General features: G+C 47.8%; 2 non-coding genes across 2 annotated transcripts; both read right to left on the minus strand.

Annotated features, from left to right (window-relative positions):
* Positions 1-620: 620 nt before the first annotated feature.
* Trnap-agg (transfer RNA proline (anticodon AGG)) lies at positions 621-692 on the minus strand. The gene has a single exon. It is a non-coding gene; the product is annotated as a tRNA-Pro (tRNA).
* Positions 693-1,643: 951 nt separating this feature from the next.
* Positions 1,644-1,715, minus strand: Trnap-ugg (transfer RNA proline (anticodon UGG)). The gene has a single exon. It is a non-coding gene; the product is annotated as a tRNA-Pro (tRNA).
* Between the last annotated feature and the right edge of the window lie 4,368 nt (positions 1,716-6,083).

Consider the following 6,083-nt stretch of genomic DNA (forward strand, 5'->3'; position numbering starts at 1 on the left):
ATTCTTAAAAGTTCACACTGTAAACACACACACACACAGGATAGATAGGTAGATGATAGATAGATAGATAGATAGATAGATAGATAGACAAATGTAATTAAAATAAATAGCTTGGGTGGGAGCTCCTAGATTCAATGTCTGGTAGCAGACCGTTCCCGCCTCCCAACTGAACCTAAATAAACTTTCTTGAGGGGCTGGATGGAGGAGTCCTCCACTCTGGCGTTATAACCTGTCACTCTCTCCAGGCTCCAGGCTCCAGGCTCCCTCCACCAATCTGGCTCCTTGGGAGGATCACCTGGGTTCCACCCCCAGGGGCGCACGTGGGAAAACGGGGAAAACTGACTTCCTCAAGGTGCTCTGTGATCTCCCCAGGACGTCGCCCCAACCCCCAATAAATAATAAAATAAAACAATTTCATTTTCAAAAATGCTAAAACCCTGGCATCCTGAGCCAGGCGCTGTGGGTGAAAGTACAAGCAGACAACTGAACGACCTGTGACCGGAGAGGTTCTCACAGCACCGGGGGACAGCAGTCTTAGTTCTCTTAAAAGGTAATTTGTTGTCAGATAAATCTCAGAAATGCATCTGAGGTCAGATTTGCGTTGTATGGAAGTTAAAGAAGGGCTCGTCCGGGATTTGAACCCGGGACCTCTCGCACCCTAAGCGAGAATCATACCCCTAGACCAACGAGCCACGTAGAGTTGTGTGTCTGGTCCACTTTATGACCGTTGAGGCGTCTTAGGGCGGGACCTGAAAGTCTGAGCTGGAAGAAGAGTCGGATTTCAGACCCGCCCTGAAAGGGTGAATTCAGAGACTGTAATTACAGAGGGACTCCACTGTTCTGGTCTCTTTCCACCACTAGCAAAGTGAGGAGCACCCGTAGGTCCGCCGGTGTCGCGTTGCCTTGATCTTGGCCCAAGGTGCCACTCGGTGCTTGGCTGGCGATTCACACTGCCCCTGTGGAAGCCCGCGTTCTGAAGGTCACAGTCACTGTGCAGGACAGACGGTCCTCCAAAGATCCGGGCCGGGGCAGCGTGGGCGTTCCTTGGGGCGCCATCCCTAGAATCCCAGACCGGGTCATCAGCCTACGGCGCGGCACCCAGGGGTGTAGCATGTCTGGCGAAACATTTCCCGCTTGCACTTTACGCCTCTCTCACCGGCGTGACAAAACCACAATAAGAGCCCGCGATTCCCTGTGTGGACCACAGGCAGGTGCGAGAGCCTCCGCCAGCCCGTGGCTCAGGCGGGAAGAACGGGTGCACGCAGATGGTGCAGGTGGACCACCAAGCAGATCGCGCCCCTGGGCCGGGCTCCGATGTTCCTCCCTCCCCCGGGACAGTTGTTGTGTCCTAGACACCTCTGAGATACCCGGGCCTCTCTCTACAGAGTTGGGAATCCCTCTCCAAAACAGGCTTCCTTCACCTGGAAGAATCGGGGACATCTGAGTTCTCTGGATCAAAGTCACCGGTTCCCTCCCACTTTTTTTGGGGGGGGGGCAAAAACCCCAGGGCTTGGGTACTGTTTTTCACTCCCGGAAGGAGTTTTTGCTCTTCTGATACTCGTTTTGGGGGGCTTTAACAGGAGGAACTTGGCAACTACTTTGAGAAGATGGAGAGTAAAAAGAGAAAAAGTCAAAAAGTAGTTGGGCTCGTCCGGGATTTGAACCCGGGACCTCTCGCACCCAAAGCGAGAATCATACCCCTAGACCAACGAGCCGCTGGCCACAGTGGGGTTTGTTTCCTCCTCTGCAGTGAGAACAAAGGACTACCATTCTAATCACCGTGTTAATTCATCCGTAGTTACTATGGATTACGCGATTCACGATGGGCTTCCAGGCCGTGCTAGTTTGGTCTCATAAACGAAAGGGCCGCTGAGCCCACGATTCGTCCATTCCCTAATGGCCTGCCCGTGTAAAGTATAGACACGCCAGTCTGCACTTTCTGGGCATGCTAATGTTAGAGGGCACGAAGGGAAATGCAGAATTTACCGTGTTTCAAAATGATAAATGGCTATCCAAACTAAGTACCCCAAGGACCTATAAGCACCCTCGCTATGTAGAATTCAAAAGAATCTTTAAAAATATATGGTTTTGGGAAGGTGAAGAAGAAGGAACAGCTTCTTAAAACATTTGCTCAGCGCTTGTGAAGGCTGGAGTCTCATCGCCCAGCGCGCCTGTAGGCTTGAGTTCGATCCCTGCAACTCAGTGGAAGAAGAGATCTGACTCCAGAAAGTTTTCCTTGAAACACACACACACACACACACACACACACACTGGCGCGCGCACGCACAAACACACACGCGCAAGCGCGCACCACACTATTATAAAAGTTTTTAAATAAAACTATATATATGTGGTTTGTGATGGGCATGGAGGCACTTGCAAAGTTAGCGCAAGGAGGACCTAGGACTTCAAGGTCATCCCCTATTTCATAGCAAAATGGAGGCCAGCCTGTAACTCAGTAGCTTTGTGGTAGTGGAGGGTGTCTGGAAGCCGGCAAGATAGACAAGATGTAGCCACGCCCACCAGGGAAACCATGGTCACCAGGGAAACCTAGCTATTCACCTGTGCCCCGCCTCTCATTCATCCTGTTTCCACAGGGAAGGAGAGCAGAACTCAGCTCACTCTGCTTGCCGGCTGCTGGACGTTCCCTGCATTCCTTACGCTTCAAAACACGATTCTCCCGCGAAGCATGAGATGCGATGGCTCAGTCGGGGAAAGGCACTTGTCTCCAAGGCAGAGTTAGACTCCCAGGACTCCTGGGAAAGGAGGGAGCTGACCTCCACGCACAGGCTGTGGCGCCCAGTCACACCCCACCATCCAACAAATAAACAAATATAAAAGATGGCAACAGTTATATAATAAAAACAGGTGATACACTCTAATTAGAAAGCAAGCAAACCTGATTTTTTTTTTTTGACCTAGAAAAGGGTATTGAGGGCTAAGGAGATGGCCCCGTTGATAAAGTGCTTGCTGCACAAACGTGAAGATCTACAATTCCCAGCATCTGCCTAAAAGACAGGCGGAGCGGGACACATCAGCATCCCCCGTGCTGACTGACAGCAGGACTGTGCTGACAGCAGGGCTGAAAACAGGCAGACGGATGCTCCGGGCTGGATGGCCAATCAGCCTAGACAAAGTCAGCAAGTGTCAGGTTCAGTGACAGACCATATCTCAGAAAAGAAGGTATAGAAACAAACTGTGGACAGGGGAGATGGTAGCCCATTGCTTTAATCCCCAGCACAGAGGCAGGCAGATCTCTGTGAGTTCAAGGCTAGCCTGGTCTACAAAGTGAGTTCCAAGACAGCCCTGTCTACAAAACAAACAAACAAAGCAACAAAGATGTGCACACCCCACACCCAGGCCTGTTCTCAAAATAGAAAGAAAGGAACGAACGAAGGAAGAACAGACTGGAAGATCCACATGCCCTGTATGGGAGAAGGCACCCATGGATACCTGACTCTGTCTGTCTGTCTGTCTGTCTGTCTGTCTGTCTGTCTGTCTCTCACACACACACACCTACTTAAATCAGGACTATTGAGAACTGAAAGGGTATTAAGGTAATCCCAGCATTCAGGAGGCTGAGATAGGTGGGCTGTTGTGAGTTCGAGGCCAGCCTGGCCTATGTAGTGCTCCTTATTCAATCCTTTCTAAGCTGAGGTCCCATTACTATCTTCCTTTTGCAGATAAGAGCTCTGAGACACATACAGGGCAAGTAATGCCAGCTCACACCTACTGGGCGCCAACACATGCATGAAGTGTATAAAATATGTATGTATTAACTCATTTAACTTACACTCAAAATGCAAAGGGTCTACCAAGGCATAGTGTAGGCCTCTGAATCTCAGCACTCAGGAGGTCAGCCCAGGTGGGCTCCCGGATGAGTGTTCCAGGCTACAGGCATATCTACAGAATAAAGACAGCTTCACTAACAACCGAAGACAATAGGCACAGACACGGCTTACACGGTGAGGACCTCGACTTTACGGATTAGCCTACTTCATCCTTCAAACCAGCTTATTACCCTGGTCTCATTATTATTCCCCTTTTTGTAGACATAAGTGGAGATGGAAAAAGCCAGGTGATTAAGTACCTCAGCAAGGTTATATACATCTTAGTGAGCGGTGGAGCCGAGAACCGAACAGCTTCGTTAATTGTCAGTCTGCATCTTAATCACTCTTAAATCTACTTTATGTACTGTAAAATCCCATTATAAATGCTTTTAGAATGCATGGACTCAATTGCATGCTCTAAGAGAAGGAGAGAAGAATTTAAATGGATCTGCAATCTTATCGTGTGTCTTGGGTTAAGGTGTATTGGCCTCATGACTCTGCTTTGAAGATTTTGCAGTAAATAGGTTCCTTCCATTCAGTCATATATACTGAATATGTCCATACACATACACACACATACACAGACATATACACATACACACATACATATACACATGCATGCACATACACATACATATACACACACATACATACATACACATACATATACACATACACACATAAATATACACATACACACATACATATACACATACACACACATACACACATACACATATATATACATATACACGCACATACACATACATATACACATACACACATACATATACACATACACACACATACACATACATACACACACACACACACGCACACATACACACACATACACATATACATACACATACATATACATATACAGACTGTATGAGTGTATGACTGTTTCCTTGCACACATGTATGTGTACCATGTATGTGCCTGATACCCAAGATCAGAAGAGCATGTTGAATCCTCTGGAACTAGAGTTACAGACAGTTGTGAGTCACCATATGGGTTCTGACAACCAACCCAGCCCCCCATAGGAAAAGATAGGGTTCTTAACTGGTAAACTGTCTCTCAGGCCTCTGGAGTCAGAGCTTTTCGGATGGCCTGTGCTGGCGATGCCTTCAATCCTGCAGGAGAGTATAGGCCAGTAAATTAGTACCTTCTTAAGACATTTCAGACATTTCCAGTGATTATTTTGAACATATCCCATTTGCCACCCCACCCCCATCCCCTGGCCTCCTGACTTTGGAGTCTGAGATTTAAGGCTGCTGACTACGACGATTACAAACTGTGTTAAAATACAATGTCGGTGGATAAGCAAAACCCACAAGCTGTGGCGCATCCAAGGGAGTTTGAAGGGTGTGTTGAAAACTCAGAAGCCGGGCGTGGTGGAGCACGTTTTTAATCCCAGCACTTGGGAGGCAGAGGCAGGCAGATTTCTGAGTTTGAGGCCAGCCTGGTCTACAGAGTGAGTTCCAGGACAGCCAGGGCTATACAGAGAAACCCTGTCTCGGAAAAACCAAAACCAACCAACCAAACAAACAAACAAAAACAAAAACATAAAAAAAACTCAGAAATGCTTTGTGGATGTAATATTTGAGTATTTGATTCTAAGGAACAAGTGCCTCTGACAGACAGGATGAGAGAGAAAGTTTGTCCTCCACCAGGACAGCTGGGTGGGGGGGTTTGCTGTGTGACCTATGAGGCGTGCCCCAGACTCCATGGAGAAAGATAGCGTGTCTGGTTCAAGTCTCAGCACCCACATGGCGGGCTCATCACACTTTATAACTGTACTTCCAGGGAGTCTGATTCCTTCTTCTGGTCTTCTTGGGCATCAGGCCTACTAGGGGTGCACAGGTATACCTGCAGGCAAAAGACCCTTATCAGAATAATAACAATAATAGTACTAGTAATAATAAAAAGAAAAAACGGGGCATCATGTAGGTACCAGCTCATTGCTCTCCTATGCTGTGCTCAATAAATTGTAAATGAATGAATGAATGAATGAATGAATGAATGAATGATGGTAGCATTCAGTTTTTTTTTTAAAAAAAGATTTTTTTTATGCATGTGTCCCATGTAGCACACGCATGCAAGTACCCAGAGAGACCAGCAGAGGGCGCTGCATTCTCTGGAACTGGAGTGGGGTCTGAACTCTGGTGCCTAACAAGAGAAGCCAGCTCTCTTAACCACGGAGCTGTCTCAGCAGCTCAGCAGCACTTGGGAGGCAGAGGCAGAGGCAGG

Source organism: Apodemus sylvaticus, chromosome 4 (assembly GCF_947179515.1).
Source record: "Apodemus sylvaticus chromosome 4, mApoSyl1.1, whole genome shotgun sequence".
NCBI classification, from domain to species: domain Eukaryota; kingdom Metazoa; phylum Chordata; class Mammalia; order Rodentia; family Muridae; genus Apodemus; species Apodemus sylvaticus.